The sequence below is a fragment of the Bombus fervidus genome, chromosome 9, assembly GCF_041682495.2.
Source record: "Bombus fervidus isolate BK054 chromosome 9, iyBomFerv1, whole genome shotgun sequence".
In the NCBI taxonomy this organism is placed as follows: Eukaryota; Metazoa; Arthropoda; class Insecta; order Hymenoptera; family Apidae; genus Bombus; species Bombus fervidus.
The window spans coordinates 10,000,001-10,023,859 of NC_091525.1; the positions used below are offsets into that span (position 1 = coordinate 10,000,001).

The 23,859-nt window shown below is 35.8% G+C and overlaps 2 protein-coding genes across 8 annotated transcripts in view; both read left to right on the plus strand.

Moving 5' to 3' along the window:
- Mub (poly(rC)-binding protein mub) overlaps positions 1 to 23,859 on the plus strand; it is a 238,696-nt gene that overhangs the window by 124,855 nt on the left and 89,982 nt on the right. The window contains exon 1 of one of the 6 annotated variants that reach the window (XM_072010162.1): positions 10,003 to 10,203. The exons of 4 other annotated variants lie outside the window; for them this stretch is intronic. The gene's annotated coding sequence lies outside the window, so the exon portion shown is untranslated. Of the gene's footprint in view, positions 1 to 10,002; positions 10,204 to 10,431; positions 10,583 to 23,859 lie in introns of those variants that run through there. One more of the 6 variants, XM_072010163.1, reaches the window with a different exon arrangement.
- The window catches only part of Eif2bbeta (eukaryotic translation initiation factor 2B subunit beta), a 242,431-nt gene that overhangs the window by 121,846 nt on the left and 96,726 nt on the right, over positions 1 to 23,859 (plus strand). The gene's annotated exons all lie outside the window — the stretch shown is intronic.

The following is a 23,859-nucleotide window of genomic DNA, read 5'->3' on the forward strand; positions in this document are numbered from 1 at the left end:
TTCGATGCCGAGGTCTCGAGTCTTCTTCGTTTCTGCTGGTTGTTGGGATAGGTTTTGGAGGGTACGCTTACGAGGGTTGTTAACCCTTTGTTTTAAGATTCTTTTACTGGCTACGGTACGAATTGGGTGCTTGAGAAAGTGCATTGTGATTGAGCTACAGCCGCGATTTTCACGGACGTTTAAAACATTTAAATACCTGCCTATTTACAGTGGCTAGGTATTTGCACGCCATTACACGTATTTGTGTAGTATTTATGCATCAATTAGTCGCATGCAAGAGCATTAAATTTCGTTTCCTCATATACAGCGGAGGTTCAAATTATTAGGGCCACCTTCATGGATTGACGGTTTCACGTTAAAACAATCAGCTTTTAAATGGAAATCCAGTTGTCCTGAATTCTTGTTGCTCTTTTACGATGCAACGATGTCTCCAAATTGTAAATATAGCTGGCCGAGCTTGTTTTATTATTTTCACACAAATTTTACATCACGAAAATGAAATGCAGAAAGCGATAGAAAAATGATCCAAAAATGGGGATTCGTAGAAAAAGTACTCACTTTTTGTAGCCACTTTTTCCTTGGGTTGTCAAATGAAAACAACAGCCGTCCGGCGTGAATGCCTTGTCTTGAGCCGAATATAATATGCTTTTTGGTGCGCCGCAGAATTTCAGTATAATTAGTTTACGCGTGCCACGAGATGAAAAAGAATTGAAGATCGCTGAGACAAAATGTCGAACCACTATGCTTTGGTTCAGATTCATTGTTTTATGTTTCTGCCTCAATTGGAATTCAGGTGATCGGTGCCGCTGTCAATGAGTAGAATTAAAGTTGATAAATATAAATTATAATTGATACATACGGATATGATAATTTGTAAGCCTTGAATGTAGAAAAAGAGTTATACGTAATTTGTTTAGGAGTTGCTATTTTAATTGAAAAATTCTAGCATAACAGCAACATTATAAACCTGAAATAAGACTGGATTATTAAGAGTGTTTCTACAAAAGGAATTATTTTAATTCGTCTGTTTTATACAAATTACAACGAGAATACAACTCCAACGATAAATTTCATTTTTTTCAACTTGCTGATATTAGAGTTTCTAAAAATCCATGCAACAGAGAATGCAATTTAAAATACTAATTCTGATATTGAATTCTCGGCTTCGTCTTCGATTCATATAGAACATTTCCTTCTTCTGAGCCAGAGAGCGCAAATCGTTACTTGTCAAGGACGAGCTTCAAGAAGTCAATAAAGCGAGCGAGGGTCCTCGCTCGTATCCGTCGCGTACGCATAAAGAGACTATAACGAGACGATGATAGGCACACGAAGAAATTGCATCTTCCCTCTGTAGCCCTTTTTCCGTCGACAAACGTTGTTCGAACGATAAACATCGAATCTCGTATCATTTCCATTCTAATCTTCCTAATTCTTCTTAAGTGCCAGAGAAATATGAGAACAAATTCAACATGTTCTCGATATTCTTATGTGATGTTGAACCAGTGTAGGGTATAGAGATCGGAGAAAAATCATAATCACAGAATTTTCAGTGAAAGAGATTTATATGTTTATTCAGATAGAATGTGTGTGTATTCAGATTTAATATGTGTAAAAGTGTTACGTAATGCAGATTTTAATATAAATTTCCTCAGAAATACAGTGGCGGGTAGAAGAAAGCTTAAAATTAATACTTAAAATTGATATTTATATTAAACATTTTTTACCATATTGATAACAATCCGTCCATTTTATTTTTCGCTGCTCTTATTAAATATAAATTCATTTTGTAAAATTATGGTGTCCGTTATATTTCTTATTTTATGAACTTTCTTTTGTCTGCCATTGTATTTGGTCATACATACATCGCAGTAATGTTAGTTTATTTCACTACAAAATTTCTGGACTTTTGTTCGGTTTCGTGTGACGCAAGGGAGGGAAAGGAAGGAAGTGAAATAGTAGACAATAATTTTGTAGTGCGCTGGCAAGCCTCGAATCAGGTTTAAACCCCAGGATTAGCATTCTTTCAACATAGCATTGTGCCGCGGTTGAAGTTAGCCGAGCTTTAACGTAGATAATACAAGAACCAGCCCTTAATTTCAGTAATAACAGTAAACCTCGGAGGACGATAAAATGGCACAATTCATCTTTACAGGAAATTCATTTATAAATTAATTTACGAATAGGTGCGATATTCGTTTAAAATTAACGCAATAGCGCCAATTATAAATAACAAGCAAAATCGATACTGCATGTAATTCAATTATTAACGCGGTGATTTAATTCGTTTTAATATAAAGTAATATCGAAATAATCGCCGGTAATATCCTTAGCATTTCTCACGTGATCATTGTCCCTTTGTGAAAATCCGCACGACTACATGCTTCAAAACATATAACTCACGTTTGGCGAATTGTTATTTTATTTTAATACGAATTAATGTGCCGTGTGCCCCGCGGAAACTAATTTTCAAGGTTTCGAATGTCTAGATATAATATTTATTGTCGATGCGCCAAATTTATAACGTACACGTGTAACACGGCAGAACCAAGTTTTAAACGCGAATTTATATAATTTTCTCCTCGAAGTTGTTGTTGTTTTGCTTTTGAAATCTACAACGCGATATTGTTAAGTTATTAATAAATAACAAAACCGATCCAATTATCCATTTTCACAAATACCTCGGACTTGCACAATTTTCATTTCGTCGAAATCGTACAAAATCAAAGAAACACGACGGAGTTACGTCAATAACACTATCTATGTAGACAATCGAAGTGATACAACATACGTGTCGGTAGAATGTGTCAACCCTAATCCAATGACCAGTTAGAAGCGAAAACATAAACTGATATACTTAAATTACGAATATATTATATTCGTACTATTACGAACGTAATTTATAAAATCGAAAGTAGATGGAAAATTACTTTGTCTGTTAATAAGTGCCTATTTTAACAAGTATTATACTTTGAATACTCTATATATTTATGCATTTGATCGTATTTTTACACCTTCAGATTCAGTCTAACGACCAAACGAAAGAGATTTCAATCTGGCGAGGCAATTTGATTTAGTTGTTTCAGATATTAAAAACTATATAAAATATCCAAAATCCTATACTGTAGATATTTTGTGATAATTATTTATAATAAATGTGCTAGACTTTGCACATTTTATGCACATTTTCTATATCTTCAAATTCGTTCTAACGACCAAACGAAAAAGATTTCGATCTGGCGAGGCAATTTGATTTAGTTGTTTCAGATATTAAAAACTATATGAAATATCCAAAATCCTATACTGTAGATATTTTGTGATAATTGTTTATAATAAATGTGCTAAACTTTGCACATTTTATGCACATTTTCTATATCTTCAAATTCGTTCTAACGACCAAACGAAAAAGATTTCAATCTGGCGAGGCAATTTGATTTAGTTGTTTCAGATATTAAAAACTATATAAAATATCCAAAATCCTATACTGTAGATATTTTGTGATAATTGTTTATAATAAATGTGCTAGACTTCGCACATTTTATGCACATTTTCTATATCTTCAAATTCGTTCTAACGACCAAACGAAAAAGATTTCGATCTGGCGAGGCAATTTGATTTAGTTGTTTCAGATATCAAAAACTATATAAAATATCCAAAATCCTATACTGTAGATATTTTGTGATAATTGTTTATAATAAATGTGCTAGACTTTGCACATTTTATGCACATTTTCTATATCTTCAAATTCGTTCTAACGACCAAACGAAAGAGATTTCAATCTGGCGAGGCAATTTGATTTAGTTGTTTCAGATATTAAAAACTATATGAAATATCCAAAATCCTATACTGTAGATATTTTGTGATAATTGTTTATAATAAATGTGCTAGACTTTGCACATTTTATGCACATTTTCTATATCTTCAAATTCGTTCTAACGACCAAACGAAAAAGATTTCGATCTGGCGAGGCAATTTGATTTAGTTGTTTCAGATATTAAAAACTATATGAAATATCCAAAATCCTATACTGTACTTGTTTTGTGATAATTGTTTATAATAAATGTGCTAGACTTTGCACATTTTATGCACATTTTCTATATCTTCAAATTCGTTCTAACGACCAAACGAAAAAGATTTCGATCTGGCGAGGCAATTTGACTTAGTTGTTTCAAATATTAAAAACTATATGAAATATCCAAAATCCTATACTGTATTTGTTTTGTGATAATTGTTTATAATAAATGTGCTAGACTTTGCACATTTTATGCACATTTTCTATATCTTCAAATTCGTTCTAACGACCAAACGAAACAGATTTCGACCTGGGAAGGGAATTAAATTAAATTTTTCAAATGTGTATATCTCGCTCGCGATAGTCTCCCGATCGTTTGGCGCGTTACTGGAAAATATAAGAAACGATACTGGAGGTATACGTACGTTCCCAGTGGTTTCACCGATGACAACGCGTTCGATGGAGAACATCTCGAGAATTGTGCCGCCAAGCATAGATGTATCCCGGTTTCTAACCATTCAGAAAATGTTATACGTTTTACTGGATCCATGGCCATAGTGCGACAGCCTCCTGCTTCGATTCCGTCGAAACGACGCGACGTGTGTCTGTTCGATACGCTACAACCATCCGCGATTTTTCAGTATATGGAACGACCGAGGGGGAGTGTGATATCGCAGCTACTCTTTGAATCTCCGCCATTTTAATTGTATTGGTTTACTGGAAAAGTTTGTAACAATCAACAATTCAACAGTCGATATATTTTATTGTATATATCGTGGAATTGGAGGATGGTCATTTGCTGTGAATAGAATACGCTCGCGTCAATTTATATTTTACGTGTTTGTGTAAATTTATATTTTTGCGAATATTCTAAAGCGAATGAAATTTAAATAGAGATTTCTTGAATACCCGAAACAAGTAGTTCTGTAACGTGTAGTTTATTTTGGATATTTTATATATTTTTGGATCTTTTAATTGTTCGTCATTCAATATATTTGTTTATTAAAGTTTGACACGTCAAGATTCTTGATTAGAATAATAAATAATTCTTGCGCCAGTAAATTATTATTATTACCTGTAACAACGTTAATAACGTTTACTATCAATCATCTCGTGCAACATTTTACCACCGAACGCAAATAAATTATTACGAATGCTTTTAATAACGTCACATGCATCGTTATTCTTGGTAATCTGGTAAAGTACAATTCTTGGTCGATGGATATTAACATATCGTTAAATTACGTCTTACATTCAAGTTTGAAGTGCGTATGCTATATTCGCTTAAGTACTTTTTAATGAGCTCTTCCGGCTGTTTAATGAGAAAAATAAAGAAACATTCGCAAATTATTGTTGAATGGACATTCTTTATTGCCAATTATTTTCAAGTAATTGCTTCTCAACGTTTTATTAATATGTTCGGGTCCTTGGTAATCAAAAAATCCTTGTTAACCACTTATCATGTTAGGTCATAAATATTACCTCTTATCGAACACGTGTAATCGCAGGAATATTAAAAATGACATTTATTTAAAAGGTTACTTAAGCATCGATACATTATCGTTATATCGCAGTGCGACCCTACTATGCAAACTTTCGCCATGAAAATTCTTCCATCGTATCTGTCAACTTAAATTTCTAGCATCATTATACATAGTTAGCGATCTAGTTACAAGGGAGGACCGATATAAAAATCGTCATATTCTTTAATTTTATGTATGAAGGAAGTGAGTAAGTATACACGGTGCAAAAATGAGCTTGGTATAATATTGACTTGCCTACAAACTTGCCTATGTTTTTACTACTAATTTGTATTCCTACACACTTCATATCTTTCCCATCAATCTTCGATCTACGTAACATATATGTATGGGAGTTTCTGAATAAATTTCGTGCCGTCAAGGTGTATACTCACACTAGTCTCTCTCTCTCTCTCTCTCTCTCTCTAGATTATGTTACATTTTCCCAGCGTATAGCCGCCGAGTTAATGCCACGTATTTTCATCGCCACAGTTTAACGCGTTTGACAAGCCCCAGAAACCATCGTCATCAACAAACCACCGTTTCTTCCACGGTACATTTATTTAATCAGCGTACTTGCGCGCGTTTCGTTCAGCCTGAACACCGATTCCAGTTGTGTACAGAGACTTAAAGCGGCAGTATATTCATCGTCGCCGAGAAAAGTACTTCCTAATGAGCTCGCTCTTTTGCAGTCGGAGCAGAGAAAGCGGGAGGTGGCGGTTGCCGTTGGTCCTCGAGCGTGGTTCCATTGGCCATTGCAAACTGAATTGCCGATAATTGCTTTCCGCACCGCCTAAAATGATAATTAAATTCCTGGTCGCGCTATTACCCATGGCAAGCCATTGTCGTCATAATGGCCTTTCATGGAGCAGCGTAAGGGAAATCGTAGCTACATTTAAGGATGTTCTACAAACAACATCACCCCTGGCCCCCTCCCCCTTTTGCTAATGAACAAAATGGATACTCTCTTCTCCAGGGCGACGCTGGAACGCGTAAAGTAACGTTTAATTAATCGCGCATTTATTGCACGCGTTTTGCACGCTCGACCTCAAATAGCGTGGCCACGGGCGTTTATAGCGAACAGTTGCGCCATACGTTGAAAATTATGAGCCGCCCGAGTACCCGGAATATGGCCGATGTGACAGATTCTGTCAAGCTCGAAAGAAGCGTCGAAATGCACGAATTTTGATAGCAATTTTGTCATCCGAAACCTCTTGCAGGCTAGTTACGTTATCATAGTAACAAGTTACAAGTTACGTTTGACGAGTTACGTAATGAAATGAGTAACAAGTTTCATAATGAAGCAAGTAGAGCTCTGCGAGTGAATTTTGTAAATTGAATGTAAGGTGGTGACCCTGTTCGAGGGAAAATTTATAAAAAATGCCTCTAGCCTACGATTCACCGTTAACATGAGTTTACGTAAAGCTATAACGAGATATAATGCGAACAGAAGTACGTCGATAAAATGGGAGTAAAAATCTTTTAAGTAGAATGATTGTTCGAATGACTATTTATTGGGATAAAATATCGTATTGAATAATAACAACGTTATTAGAACAATAATTATATATTTGAATAATAATTAAACTACGAGGCTAATTCATTTGTTAAATCAGATTCCACTTTATGAATAAACGTGGAACGAGATACACTAAACAACAATTGGTATACAATTGAAACAACATCGAGGAACGAGTAAAAATTGAAATTCTTTCCCCGTAAAGATATTCGATACTTACTTCCTTAGAACGTACTACATACTAAAATATCAAAAACGAATAAGAAGAAAAAGAGAAAGCGCGTGGAAGAGAGACAGAGAGGGAGAGAGAAAATAATAAAAGCCTTTAATAAAAATCCCGATAAAAATCTCATCTAAACTACTATATATTTTGAAAGTGTTAAAGCTCACTGTAACGTGCGACTAAAATCCCCCCATAAAATACCACGGACCTCTCTCTGCAAACTCCTTCTACGACAAGAATAACAGCATTTCGCGAAGCGAGAAGCGGTTCCGCAATCGGACTTATTATTTTACCCGCTCATCGAAGAATTTGTGCTCGAGCGGCCCTCGATCGATGGAAGCTCGTGAAACAAACGTTTCCTCGAAAGGAGTCGAAGAGAAAATTCACTCGGCAAATCGTGCAAAGTGTTTACCAGGGACGATTGGTCCTCGCCGGATAGAAACGCGGTGGCTAAGGGTCGCAAACCCTCGGCAGACTCCGCGCGCGTTGTTATTGTTCAACAAGCTTATCGATTTGTCGCCAGTGGCCCTTCCCATTATATCCTGTAAACTTGACGTATAAACGGCCATTCTCTCGCGTTCTATTACGTGACCGTCGAGCCAGGATAAAGAGAAAGGATCCCTCTTAATCGCTGAAACGCGATACAACGCGCAACTACGCGGCCGACTTGCGACGCGCGATACGAGCATTGTGAATCGCAAGGAATTGTTCGGCTCGCGAGTTCATTTCCATTGACATTGTGCTTGCTCAGAGGAAACGCGTCCCCTTCTGTATCGATCATGGGACGATTCAATGAAAACGGGATGTTTAATGCTTTAAAGCGAGATTTAGTATGCGTTACTCTCGCGTTAACTTCGAACGAGTTGTTTGGTTATATATACATATGTATCTTGCTATGAGAAGAGGGAGTCATTGCTAAAAGATCAACCTAGCATGAATTGGTTCTTTAAGTGATGTTGCGAAATAGCTATGAATATAATAACAATTGTTCTGCATAATATGTAAAGTAACGTGAATTCAGATTTTACATATTACTAAGAAGAACGATATTTTTAGTAATAAGTTATGTGCGATACTAAAAGGTTTATAAAAATTCTATGCCAAATCCTATTTCGATACCGCCAGGCTAAAGTGAAACTACCTATCTATGAAGACGAATGACAGAGTAAAATAGGAGGACCATAAGAAGGAAAAACGGAAAGTTATTAAGAGATCTGTTTTTTATAAGTCGATCTCACGATTAGAAGATACTAATTATAATCAACTCGTTATACCAGTCGCATCATTATAGCGTGGATAAAGTAATAAAATTACCATTTCTCTTCTTGTATCTATATCAGAAATAACTTAAACAATCAAGATCTATCAAAAAAAGCCAATCAATATTTTCAAGTTTATTTGATTACTATCTATCTACGCGTGATTGCCCGAAACAAACTGCAGAACCTAAAACACCCAAATTGATTGAGCAATCAATTCCAAAAATAGTTAGTCGCGGGGCCGCTCACTACGAACTTCCAGCTCGCTGACAGTCGAAAACAAAAAAGGACAGCCATGAAATACGACGTCACGGTTGGTCTGGACGTGCGAGGTCAAGATTTCTCATTCATCTTCGACCATTCTGTCTGAACGGCCACGTGTTCCCACCTTTCATTATCAGCTTCGATTCGATGACGTACAACACTTTCGATGAACGAAAGAAAGCTGAATGGCGACAAAAATTGTATCGTGTGCCGAATACAACGATCAATCGTGTTTCGATCGGAAAATCAACCAGCTGTACAGAGATCGCGGTACGATTAGTGGTAACTAATAATTCAACGATTTTCCACGGTGATTGTTCGTAGATGAGATTTACAATAATTATTATGGACATTGATTCGTGTCGATTATCGTAGACGTTGATTTTCGGTGGAATTGCACACCGTTGCAATTACACGGTGAAATTAACGCCATAGAGGTGCAATTTTAATATCATCTGTATTGACAATGCATCGCAAATAGAACTGAACCGCCCGTTTGCTTCTATGTTTATTTGAACGCGTTATATTATGTTATGTGATACAGGAATATGGAAGGCGATCTACTTTTCACTGTTAACGAAAGAGTATAGCAAACAGCGAGCAACACTATGATATCTGCATGCTATCGATTATTGTCTTCGATTTAAACAATGTTACCAAACTACGTGATCCGTGAATTTTGCAGGAATAGCTTGGAATGGAGTGCGCAGTGTTTCTAATAAACATCGTTTCATAAAAAAGATACGGTTTGAGTTTCTCTTAATACGTCTTCAAAAAATAGGAAACAATTCTTGCTGTGATTTATAACAATTTATCGTAATTTAATTAATATAGAACAAAAGAATATAGAAGTATAAATTTGTTTTTAATATTTTCATACATACAGTTGTTGTGAAAATCTTTTATCAATAAGTTACACATGAATTTAATTTAATTCCCCACCTGGATCAAAGATATGTGTCGACAGAATGATTCGATACTGCACACTGTTGTCGTAATGCGTCATAATTTGATATAATAGTGTCCTGACTATAATCAGCTAAAAGAATCAACGTTCGAATTTAGCGCGCGCTATAGAGGCAAGCGGCAAAGCTGTCGCGCTATTGGCCAGCCAATGGCGTGGCGACGTTGCGCGTAGTACCGACAGACGTCGTTCGGTGGCGCTGGTGTTGCGGAGCGAACACGCAGCAGCGGCGCGCACAGCGCCGCACATCGACGGAATAGAGCGAGACCGGACGTGAGAGAGAACGAGGCAGACTCGTTCGCGTTCCGCCGAGGTGGTGCAGTTTTCCAGTGTCGCGTAGAGTGTAGTGTTTTTCTTCCTTTCCCACGTTTCCGAGCATCGAGTGTTGTGTGCATCACGGTGAGGCAAAGCAGACCCATCCCCCATGATCGAGGAGTGCATTTAGGTAATTAAGAATTTTCTCATACGGCCGCGCCCCATTAAAATGCGATCCTCGTTCCCATCGGGACGCCTCGCAACGAGGAACCGACTACGGTGCGCCACCATAGCGCACACGCCGTGCCGGTGTTATTACCAGTCCGTTACGTTTCTTCGAAATTAGTTGAAACATTACGTGCTAGACGATGTCGCAGCGAGTGTTTCGTGAATAATCACGATCGACGTTTTTTACCTCGTAGATCGTGTGTGTTTGCGGTATCGTACGCAAGGTGTGCACGGAAGTAAAAAAAAAAGCACGGTGCCGCCGGGAGGGAGACGACAATTTGCAGCGTGGTGTGACGCCGCGTCAATGTCGATTCGTGTTGTTCGAAACGGTCGTTCCGAAGGTTCGTAAGCAAAACGGAGTATGTATATACACGCGGCTCTCTCCCTTTTTTTCTTCGATGTGCGCGCGGACAACGTGTGCTACGTAGAAATACGAAAATAATGGTGCGCTCTCTATGTACTATCTTATCGCCGAGCTCGACAGTGGCAGTGAAACAGTGTTTTCGTTGGCCCCGCGTGTATCGCCTTATTTTCTTTCTTTTCGTATTTATTTCAGTATGTATATAACGTTGATAGCCAACACGACAATCGTAATTTGATCACGACACATGTAACGTAAAGGCGAACACACACACAGCGTGGAAGATAGGAAGCTGGTGCTGGCAAATCGAACGATCGGTTCTTTTCCCCTCTACTCCGGATATTAACGAAAGAGGGAGAAGAGAAATACAGAGCGAGATACGTAGAGAATGAATGGCCCTGTGTGTGTACGTGTCTACGTGAGCGTGTAGTCCTAGGCTCGCGATTGGTTTTCTCCCGTGACTGTACCGCTTCTGGTCGTCGACTTGTATCTGCGTACCTTTTTCCACGCACTCGATGCGCGCCACATATGTATATGTTGCACCGCGTGCTACTGTCTCTCCGAAACAATGCTGGTTTTCGCTCCACGCTTTCGGTACCGAAAGTGAACGATACCATTAATAACCGTAGAAGTCTTTAAACGTGCTCTTCTGGTAAACAATTTCAACAATTACGTATGTTTTTACACATATTACGGTTTGAACATTAATGTTCGTCTAATTGGATTTCATATAATAATTATATGTACATCACGATGATAAACGTTTATCGTTGTATAAATGCTAAACGATGTTTTAATTAGCCATATTTAATTTTCACGCTCGTGGAAGAAATAGTACGTATAACATACGTTTACCTGCAAAATGGCATCATAACGAGGAACGTTTTTTTTTTTTTTTTTCTATATTACGGTTTATCTTCGAAATTCATAGTGCACAAATCACGAGTTAAGCGGAATAACTATCGCGGCGTAAAACTCGTTGGGCGTTGCATTTATGGAAAAGCCGGTTCGCGTGTTATATAAAGACTCTCGGTTCGTTTGTAGTGCGAATCAACTGTCGGTGAAAGAGGGAATTTTGCACGAATCAGTGATAAATTGACTCTAGCTCCGTTTCTTTCCGTAACATTAGAATATTCGAATTTCTCATTGTGACTCGTAATTCTTAAATGTTATTTAATACAAAAGAAAACAAAGAATAATAACTCTGCTGTTCGACTAAAGTTTTCTTCCAGTTTGTTTCTTGGGGATATGGCCCGGTGAAGGAAAATATGAAATTTTGAGAATATTATAATACTTGTCTGAGTAATATTATTTGTTATATATATATATAGAACAAAAATCCTCCTATGTATTAGCAAATATAACATCCTTTGATAATGGTATCGAATCAAGAAAATATCTACCACTCTAATAGTCGATTATAAAATATTACATCTAAGAAGGGATAAATTGTAAAGTCATACTAAGATACATTTGACATGTTGTTGCCTATAGTATAACGATATTAACAATGAGTTTTCCAAATTTTTAAATAACTTCATTTATTCAGGAACGTAAGGTACATAAAAGATAGACGTGAAATTTGAAAATAAAACCTCCATTGAAATCATACGTTTTGTTTCGTATCCTACAGAAAAGAACAGCAGCGTTAAACGAATATGCAAGAATTCACCGTGATAAACTCCATAAATTGAAAATAAGAACTAACGACGTTACACTGCTTTTTTTTTTCTTATTCTCAAATTTACCTATCGCGTATTACGATTCATAACTACGACGATGGCGTTCAGGCAGTCGTTCAGTAGCGGAGCAAACGTGTAGATTAGCAAATGGTGACGATTCCACGCACCGGATCCTTGCGGATTATGGACGAATAGTGTGATTGCACGAAATTAGTCGCAGCGGATCGTCCGTGAACGTTATGCAATGTCTGGTGCAACGACCTGCGTTACATTGGAAAAACGAGGGTTTTACGGGCAAAGCGGGAAGAGTCTATCGCGCAAGGATCGGGCGCGTGTTCGCCGGTTTCAAACGATTGGACCATTGGCGTTCGTTAAGTCGCACACAAGCAAAACGCGCGTGCGTATAACGGAACGCAGATTGCACTAAATTCCACAGTCCAATTGCATTGCGGACAGCAGCAGAGCGAAACGGTCACAGTCGCCCCAGTGTATAGACGCGTGGTCGATTAGAAAGACAGCGAAGGCTAAATATAGTGCGTTCGCGTTAACAGAGAGCTTTTCAATTTCTTAGACGGATATACATCCCCCGTTCATGAGCATCGGAACATTTCTATGTTTCGTTCGACACGTGGTAATTGGTTCAAATTGGTTCGACGGAATGATTAATCAATCGCATTGTTACGTTCACAGTGGCTGACGAAAGTATTGAAACACTTGTAGATACATTTAACGAACATTATGTGTTTAATCGCGTTTAATTCCTTTCTCGTTCATTTTCTTCTTCACAGTTTTCCTTGGCAAGATAGTTAATTAATTTAGAGTAATTACGAAGTAAATTGCATATCAGGTTTCTTTTAAGGTTTCTTTTATTTTGCACGTTACACGAAACATTCTGAAATTTCGTTAGAATTGTAACGAGCCTCTGTCTCTATTATGGCAGAGACATACGTGTGTATGTCTGTCGTAGATATACGTACATAGAGATATAGAAAAACGATAATACACGTGGTATGATAATAGCAATGACAAGAAACAGATAATATTTATTACCTGTGTTTATAAATACAAAGAGCAGTGGAAAAAGTAGTCCACCGATTCGAAACTCACAGTTAGTACACGTGTATTCCAGACTAATTTTCAAAATCGTTTGTCTCGAAAAATTTCCTTTCTCCATTTTCCATTTATCTTTTCACGAGGAATCACTCTATGCTCGGCTGTACCATTAATTACTAGATACCCTGTATATCTCGCGATGAGTCGTCGTCATTAGGATCTATGGTACTTTACCTGTTCTGCAGATTTTTTTATGAATAAGAGTTTGAGATGAAAGTTGGACCGCCGACGTATTTTCATTAATCAAGTCTTTCTATTGAAAAGGCGGTGGGCAGATTAGAGGAGAGACACGATATATATAACACGAGTGGTTGGTTCGTTGGCGCGTCTAGGATTATTCAAATCGCGTATTTACTTACTTTAGCCATTCAATTTTTATTCTTCCCTTTTTTCAATCTAGTTACCTCTTATTTCTCTTGGAAATTAATCTCGATGTGATTATAAAGTTAAATTGAGTTGCTCCAATTTTTTTCTCATCTCTTTTTCTTAATTGCACTCGTATTGCCGGAGAGAATATGTACTTGTCAAAGACAGGTCTTTTGAAATTTTGTTTTTAATTTGAATAACGAATATCAAATAGATAGAAGTTTATTATTTCGAAGTTATTTCGCCATGAATCAAATGGTTCCTAATTTTTTTTTTTTATTCTTTTGTCGTTCATCTTCTTGTTCATAATTTTCGTTGGAAAGGTAGGAAATTAATTTCAACTAAATGTGAAATAAATATATTATAGAGTATCAAGTTCGTCTTAAGGTTTCTTTGGTTAATTAATTGCCTCACAGACGTTCATTAAATATAATCTAATTTAAATATTCTCGATTAACGCGTACACTGTGCAATCGTTCGTTATCGCACAACAGATACATTGTTATCGACGATCGATAAGGATCGAATAATCTACTGTCCTGATCTAGCAAAAACTCGTTTATGCACATGGTAGTTAGGATCTAACGAGCAAAAATACTTGTCTTTAATCCACGTTTGCATGTTTTTATCTGCGTAGCAGCATCAGTGCCATCTGTCAACGACACGGAAAATTTATTGAATCGAAAAAAGCCGTATCGTTCGACACATCAATATTACATTATCCACGCTTGTTCGAATCGTTGCTCCAAGTTTCATTGATTACGAGGATATGTTTTAACCAAAGAATGAACGTGCGGTAAATGTCATGTAACGCGCAGTAAATGCGTGTTGGTACAATGATTTTCAATTATCAAATGCTTTAAAGCAATGTTGGAAATAAAAATAATTTGAGGGAAAATTGTGAGACACAATTTTAGGATATAGAATGTGAAATATTGAAAACAGAAAGCGAACACGTGTAGTGCGTTAAACTCAACATTAAGTAGCCTGTAATAAACATGTAAAAGATACAAGCTTGCAATAATTTCGAAATTTCACGTTGAAAACAATTATGGATTTCAGTGAAGGGTATCGAAAGTCCTGACATATTTAAAATGTTTCGTGCTTGTAATATTTCTTTTCTCAAATGAAATTGCTTTAACAAGAGTTTATTTGGTGATAATTCGTTGCAACATATCTCTCGAATTACTCCAATCAACGTATTTATTAGCCGTGTTAACTCGTACTAAAGATATTTTACATTTTGTGTAAAATCTCCTTCGTCGATTCGAATTTGGCGCGCTTAGTATTCCAATATTCCCTATTAGCCATATTTCCGAGCGACGTTCATTTCATTAACCATCTTTGCACGGAATCTTATCGGAAGGAGGGAATACACGTTAAAATCGAGAAGCGATCTCATTGAAAAGATCTTGCGTCGGAGCGGGCTGTATAGCCGACGGAAAAGTGGAGCATCGGTCAATATTACGCGTGCGCAAGTAATATCGCGTAACGTGTACACCGCGTTATTGCGCGAAAATCCTCGGTTTGCCGTTAAAAAAAAAAGATGCGGAATACCGTTCGCCGGATCGATATATCGAGGTGACGACGTTGAGAAAAAGGCCTGACCGAGATATAACCGTGACTCTTAGCTCATATGATCGCGTGCAAAGAGACCAGTGTCTCTTTGTCGAGGCGAAGTGTTTTCGCTACGTGTGTACTGTACACGACACGCAGCAGTCGGACGTGCCAAGCGCGTTCGCAACGAACAGAGCAAGAAACCTGTCTGACGCACTTTTAGCAGCGCGCGCGCGGCCTATGATGCGACGGAGTGGGGGGTGTCGAGCCAGGGGCGCAGCATTGAACGCGGGAACCCCTTTCCGTTATTAGAGAACGTTGAATCAAGCACGACCGGTTTCCGCGTGTACTGGGTGATTCATTAGAAACGGATCAACGGTCGTTTCGTTTGTCTCGTTAGAAATAAGGCGGGAATGATTGTTTTGGACAGAATGAAGCCTAAAGGGAGCCTAAACTTTAGAAAGAATAAAGTTTTTTATTTCTATATGACGGATAAATTTTTGTCTGCGTTGTAATTTAGATTTATTTTGTCTTCTTTACTGGAACGAAGGATCAGTTATGTGTGAATAGGAATTTGAATAGCTCTTTTTCGTTGTTCCGTTAAAAATAAAGTGTGAAAAGCTTCAAACCCCGAGCGAAGGACTGTGACCGATTGTTAAGGCATAATGAAGACTAAAGGGAACCTAAACTTTAAGAAGAATGAAGTTCCGTGTAAGGGATAAGTTTTCACGCGCGTTTAAATTTAGTTTTAATTTGTCTTCTTTACTTGAGTGAAGGAACAACTACGAGAGAACAGAAATTCGGATGGTCCTTTTTTCTTGTGTCCTGTTTTTTTTTTTCTTTCTTTTTCTTTTTTCGTAGATGTTCCTTGGGAATTAATAAAGTATATGTGATTATCATGTAGAGCGTCTTATTTTCTAATAAAGCGATTTTTTTGTCAGATTCGTTTCATTTTTGTAGTATCACCTTTTTTGTAGCGATACTACTAAATGATAAGAAATTTCGGTCTGATCAGTCATTATGTAAATAGTATCATAAATGTAAGGATGTCTAGCCACTGTATATAGACTTTGCTATTTTTAATTTAAATTCATCTCACTCTTTATACTATGTTAAAAATATTATTGCGAATGCTATTCCAATGAATTCTAACGCTGTTGTAAAGTGAATTCGATTGAAGTAATTTCATTTATTTGATAATTTCAGTCTGAACAATGTCTCTATTTTTATCGTACCTTCTTTCGAGATCATTTATCTGACGGATTATTTACATACTTGTAAGTTCGAATAATTATTACCGCGAGAACATTACGCTGTATAATAGAGTTAGAAATGATAATTTATGGACAGACTCTTAATTGAACAACACTTTATCCATTTGTGCAGTGTCCAGATAACAATTTGGCCGTTATATATTAAATACCGCAAGTGACGATAAATCGCGAACGGCCGAGTCGATAAAATATATCTTTATATACTGAATGACGGTTTCGATATGCACAAACTCTGAAATTTCCGTATGGAAAATAAAAATAACAACGATATTAGTTAAATCTACGAATTGTTGCTCATTCGCTGGTTTCTCGGTAATCGATCCTCGTTGACGTAATCGAGTAATTAGAAAATGAATAAATGAAAAATCCAGTCTTGGAAATCCACTATCAACGCGCATGATAGCATCTCGTTGATGATAGGTGAATCTTTATTGGAAATTAGTCTTTAACGTATACAGAGTTTCATTAAAAAAGATAGCATCTAGACATTTTCAATTTTATTTGTACGTCTTTCTCGTATGTTATGTTCATTACAATAGCAACGTTTAAAATTTAATATAGTTAACATAATATAATTATTGTAGATACCCAAAATACCTACATATATATGATATAAATATACATACATTTAATACATTATTCATTGTATACGTGCATCAGGAGTCAGCTTTAATGAATTATACTTTACGATTATACTTTACAATTTCGCGATGAATATATCGGAGAGCTCAACAGTTCAAACAATAATTTAAATTACTAATTGGGCAGTTGTCTTGACACAGGGTGTAGAAATTAGAAACACAAGATTTTTTAAATATTTGTTATTGCCTTGCAAAATTATAAACGTTTGAAAATATTGAATACTGTGTAAAATTTTATTGGCTATTTCCAGATAGAAATAAATTCCATTTTACGACTGATCATTGTGATTCAGCACCGTAAACAATAGAAGTAAATACCAGGATCAGATTTCCGTTAGAGCAATTTGTCAGGAAGGAAATCTTCCTTCAGCGTGAAGGAAAAACGTTTCGGTATTTCCGTCGTTATAAATGCAGATACCGAGCTCAGTGTTTCGTCGCTTAAAATGATAATAAATTTTTATCCGAGAATTTAGACGCATGCACCGTTTGTCACGAATTTATTAGCATCTTAACATAAGAATAAACAAATGAACCTTAGTGTAAAATTACTCCTTGAAGCACGCTAATAACAATAAATAAAAAAATTCCGAAAGTTTTATTTGGAAAGGAAATCGAGCGAAGCGAAACGATTAGAAAGTTAAATGGAAATAATAGTTCTTGAACAAATATCTATGGAAATGTGCTCTTCTGTCAAAAGAGCGCCAATCAATTACAGTTATTTTCTTTCAATGGTAATATTGATTGCATGACGCTTCGCTTGATGATATCTTCAATTCTAATGGAACAGCATAAATTTCGTTTCACTATGTATTTACTGCATATCGAAGCTGGATTGTCCTTCGCAATGGCTAGTGTAGTTCCTTTCTCTGTGTCATGGTTGCTGTTGATCTAATTTGTAATCGATGCAAAATTTGTTCAAGTGTCGCTGTTAGTATTAGTTCGTTTGAAAAATTGCATCGTTTTGTGTTTTATTCTTGTCGCGTAGTCGAGTAGGAAATGTATTTAATTAATGTTCGTAAAATAGTCTTTTGAAGTTTAAAATTATCCTAAGCTCTACTGGATTATAAAATTAAATTGTTTAAGATAGTTTAATACAGGGAATATAATTTACTTGATCGAGCGTTCATAAAATAATCTATAAGCTAAGAATTATTCAACATCATATCTATTGTAATATCATCTCAAAAGTATTTTTAATATTTTTAATATCGTTTGAGATGATAAAGTAATATTTAATATACCATCTAAAATAGTCTATCCTAAAAGGATTATATTACGAACGCTCGATTGAATAAATTATATGATATGATAGAAAAGGTATTCTCATCCATAAAAATCTATATTCCACAAAGTTTCAAAATATTGTATAAAGTCCACGTGAAATTGTTCATCGTTGAAAGTTTGTTTCGTCGCAATGTTCTAAAAGCCGATCGCTTCATTCTCAATCGGAAGTGTACTCTTCATTATTAAAGCTGACATTAAGTAATATCGAACTTTTATTTATAGCCTTTTGAGTCGACCGGCTGAAGTTTCTTTTGTTTCGTAGAGTCTTCTTAAGAAATATTCAAATTATTTTCTGGAATAGATCGTCTCTCATTTTTCTACTTTGAACGCCGTGACAAATTATTGCATTGTTAGATTACTGTCATGCTTTCTTGATTTAGAAACCAGATATAACCGACAAACCTCTGTTCGAATTGCTATTATTTTTTCAATTTAATTTTTCGATAAAATAATTGGAACAGAACTGCTAGTTTCTGTATATATAAATGGCGATATTTAATTAATTCCAGCTTGCGGTAGATTTTTAATGGCGTACTACGTTTGATTTTCATTATCAACATCACGGTCAATTTGAGAGGAGGCGTTTGAGCGATAGATACTGTACGACAAGATACGAAGCTGTATTATATGTTCTGCACATTTCATAGTTAGCAAACAGTGATAGAAATAAAATATAGTTGAAAGAATTATACACTTTTTAATATTAGACGAGTTAAATTGGTGGAAAATGTACGTAGAATGAAATTTATGAATTTATGAAATGAAATTTGTTTATACACGTTCGATATAAAATCCTTCGCTTATTCTCCATGTGACTACCTTCCAGTTATTTGTTTTTCTATCGTGATTTTTCATATCAAGTGTCTAATAACATTGTGCAGTATCAATCACTTTATTTCTAGCTTCAGTTTGTAGATGGAAATTGAAAAGAGAAATATCGATAAATATTTTGCAATAAATAAAAAAATGAAATTTCTTCAGCCCTTACATCTCCAAATTTTAAAAATGGTATTTTCTACCAACGGTATGTTCTCGATTATCTTCGTTATAAATTTTTTTAATACTAATAATTAAATTTATTGAAACTCTCTTCTTCTTCGTCTCTAGCGTTGCCACCCTCGTGTATACTTTCTAAAACTAGTTTCTTTATCCCCTAGAGAAAATATTGTACTGCAAAATTTATACAAAAGCTACAGAGTTTACCCTAATCACAATGTTCTAGTTGTCCACCTACGGATTAATTTAACAGACGGATCAAATTTAACTAGCGACACAGAATTTAAACTTGGGCAAAATACAATTTCTGCGTTCTGTTTTCCCTATAAAGCGATACGTACGAACACTTTATAAACACGTCACTTACACGCCTCCTCGAACAACCCTCGCAAGAACTCCGCGGCTCGGCACAGATAAAACAGTTTTGCGTAAAGTAAAGAAAATTCCATGTACGATCTTTGTGCTTGAAAAAGCGTCATCTTAAAGGGAAATTGACCTTTACCGCGTCCCCAATAGGATATCGCGGAATTTCAAAGGGACAGAATGGTAAAAGGCGGAGCGGACAAATTAGATCGAGCAGACGGCTGTACATGTGTTCACGTGTGTGTGTCACGTGGTGCACACTTTGATATTGGCTCGACGACATTTCCCTCGCACTTTTAGGTATTTATCGCCTGACCTGAAAACTGAACGAGCGAAACCCTACCTGCTCTAAGCACCACACATCATTTGCTCAGGAATGACTAACATTTCGTAACCGTAAATCCCTTTACCTGCGCTTTATTACCATTTTACTGTTGGAATTTTCTCGAACGATCCTCGTAACCTTCTGATCCGAGCGTGGACGGCCTCTAAGAAGTTTTAGCGGCTAAAATCTGTTGCGAACACCGTGCAAATCGGTGTATTAGCTGCGAGGGGATGGAATTCGCGTGACAAAGGTGTATTATGAATTCTCGTTTGATCTAATAACGGCGGCAGTCGTGTAATTTATCTTATCGTTGTGTGTTTTTTCTCGCTTAAGCGCTAGGTATTTCATTCGTTTTCTTTTTAGGAATTTTCTTTTTTTTTTTGCAGCAGTGTACAATGCCGCGTGTTTTTATTTGAGGATATAAAAGATTATTATTACGAGAACATGGCACTTCAAAAACGCACAGGGATGAGATAAAATTTACGAGAGTATACGATTCTCTTCCCTTTGTTGGATAAAATGAACTTGGATAAAAAAACTTCTTCCTGTGGTTTATAAAAATATGAGATATTTCTAATGTTAGTTTAGAATAGTTTAATGGCGTCTATCGTTCGAAAATTCGTAATGTATGGGCTATTAATAAAAATGTGGGCGGATTTAATCTTGAAATACTACAATAGGATAACGCTGTATCCATCGCTCGGTTTCTTTTCACTAGTTCCACGAGATTTTATAGCTCTTGAAGTAACTTAGTAGCTCTGAATTTGTTTAAAGTGGCCGCTAATAACATAATAAGATTATGTTGCTTCACCTAAATTTTATTTTTATATATTTCTGTGGTTCAAGTATTCGTTGTCTAGCGCTGCATTAAAAAAGGAAAAGAAATTAACTTAAGCTTTAAACTTTTCGTTAATAAAATTCATGAAAATAAAATGTATTACTCGTATTATTCTGATCGGAAATTGACGGGGAAATTGGTGAGAAATATGACGGAACAACTAGAAAATTGGCTGGAATTTATATGTTTGAATTGCTTTGCATGAAAATTCTATTGGTTCGTATTGGAACAATTTATGGCAATTGGTATTTGCTACGTTAAAAAACTCAACGCATAACGTTGGAAAACGTGTATTATATATATATATTGTTAATATATTGTTGGGAATAATTAAGTGGAAATCTGTTTAAACATTTCTTTCTCAAGACCAGCGTGACAAACGTTTCGTGTCCCTCCTTTTTGGCTGTCTTTCGTTTTAATTCCATCCATTATTCAAAATATTATTTGATGTACATTTCTATTTATAATTTCATTTGGCTCTACTTAGGAAGCACTTAAAATAGATTTACAACTGCCGGCTATTTGTTATGTTAATATTTAGAATTTATACGACCCAGTTTTTAGGTTACATCCTTTAACAAAATTGATGTGTTTCAAGTAGCGTTATATATACCGTTTCCTTTCCGAATTCCTCCATAGATAAACAGTATTCTAAATATGAACATACTTAAAAGATATGTATGAAACGCCGCGACGCTCTGATTATATAAATTATATAAAAATGAACTATTTTCAAACTGTGTATTTCTTTTTGAAAAACGAAAGACACGTTGCGAACGATTTTCTGCTTCGCGTACTCTTCGTGCCGAATAATCTTTTACACTTTAAAATTGCACAGTGATGCATAATGTTAGAATACTAATTAAATAACGCTGTTCGCATAATAGATAGCAACGTTGTCATAAATAGTGACTATGGAAGTTTCATAATGAAGGACATAAAATGATGTACAAGTCAATGATATCTAACTTACAATTAGTGTCAAATGAGACATTCTACGTCGCTTTGTACCGCTTTAAATTATCTTTAAATGTTACTTTGCAGAAAATTTCCAGACTATTCGAGAATTTTTACATTATACCTTTCTGCGAAAACAATTTTTGTCATTTAGCGACCGCAACGATCGTCTTCATAAATTGAAAAGTATTTTTTTCTTGAACTATAACTATCTTTTAAATTCGTCGTACGATTTATCACCTTATTTATATCATGTAAAAAATTGATGAAAATTAGAGTCGAACAGCTGAGGCACTGAAAAGTTAAGTTTATGAAAAATTTGTATTTTCGAACGCTTGAAACAAGCGTATTATAGCAACTCCATTAGTTACCTTCTCGAGACACGTCCCACACACGTACAAAAGACAACACACGATTATTGAACATATTTTTCTATCTCGTTGCCATAGGGTTTCTTTGTGACAGAAAGTTATATTTAAGTGGCTTCTATACACGTGCACGTAATGAGGAAGAGGTTCGTTAGAACCAACAAAGAACAGACAGCCAATGATACACACACTCTCGGTTAACGCGTGCGAGCCTTGAAAATAACGTCAATCCGAAACGGCATCTTCTTTGTCTCTTACAACAGTGAAAATCAGAATACAAATTTAGTTACGCGGATTCGTTCCAAATAGAATTGCTCAAGCATTCGCTATTATTGAAATTTAAAATGTAATTCTAGCGTGTAAATGGAACTGTCAGGAGCCAAATTGGTCAATTCCATCTTTCGTTAATGTCAATTTTCTGTTAAAAAAAGAATAAGAAAGATCACTTTCACGAGTTAATTTATAACAAGAAGAAGTCAATAAATGACAGCAAATTCCAAGGTAAATTTAAAAAAATAGTGTTTGCAACATCATCTTCCTCTTCTTTTTTTATTTATGAATTTGTTCGAATAATAGGCTCGAATAATATGAAAATTTCTTTGAGCAATTGCGTTTGCAAATTATAGAATGCACATTGTAATATTTGTATAAACAAATTAGAGGACAAACAATTTATATAATAAATCGCCAATCTCTTTCATTTCTGGTTCATGCTGTAAGTAGATTCAGTCGTCAGACGCCAGACATCGATCGATCACCAATTAACGTCCCGTTTCGGTAAATGAAATTTTATTATAGCGTTAATTTTAACTATTTTTCTAAAAAGAAAATTGTGAATATTGCCAGAACTTGGATAAATATATGTGTAAAATACTAATGTAGAGAAGTATATAGATTCGTAGTAAGAAAATCTAAAAAGAACTAAAATCAACTCTGCATGCGTTCATCGAAGGATACGATTTTAATACGTTTAGTGCGAAATTTATTCTAAATTTTTCAAATTTATTCCAACGTGAAAAGTATGAAAAAAAAAAGAACGGACGAAAATGAAAGAATTCTCCTAAAGCTAAAACTAGCGGAAAGGTAACGACAACGATAAATGAAACGCAATGAAATAGTAAGATGAACGAGCAGTTAAAAACTAAAGATTTCTTTTCTCCGTTTGAAGCTAAAACTACCGAAGAATAAACGATCGATTACGCAGCGCAATGATTAAAATCATCTATCCTCTTGAACAAATCTAACTCGACCAGCCGTTTTACCAAATTATTTCAACGTCTTTGATCTGGAATTCTGTGTGCAAATCAGCGTTTGTTGCACAGCTTCCTGGAATACTGTGTGCATCACGCTGACGATAATGTAATGTTTATTTAACTGTGCGAGCGTTGCGATTGCTGATCGTTCGTATTCCCCGCGTTTTCCACGGAAATAGAATTCACGCGGCTTAGAAAACTATACGAGAACGAGTTGGAAATGTCGTTGAAGAGAATTAC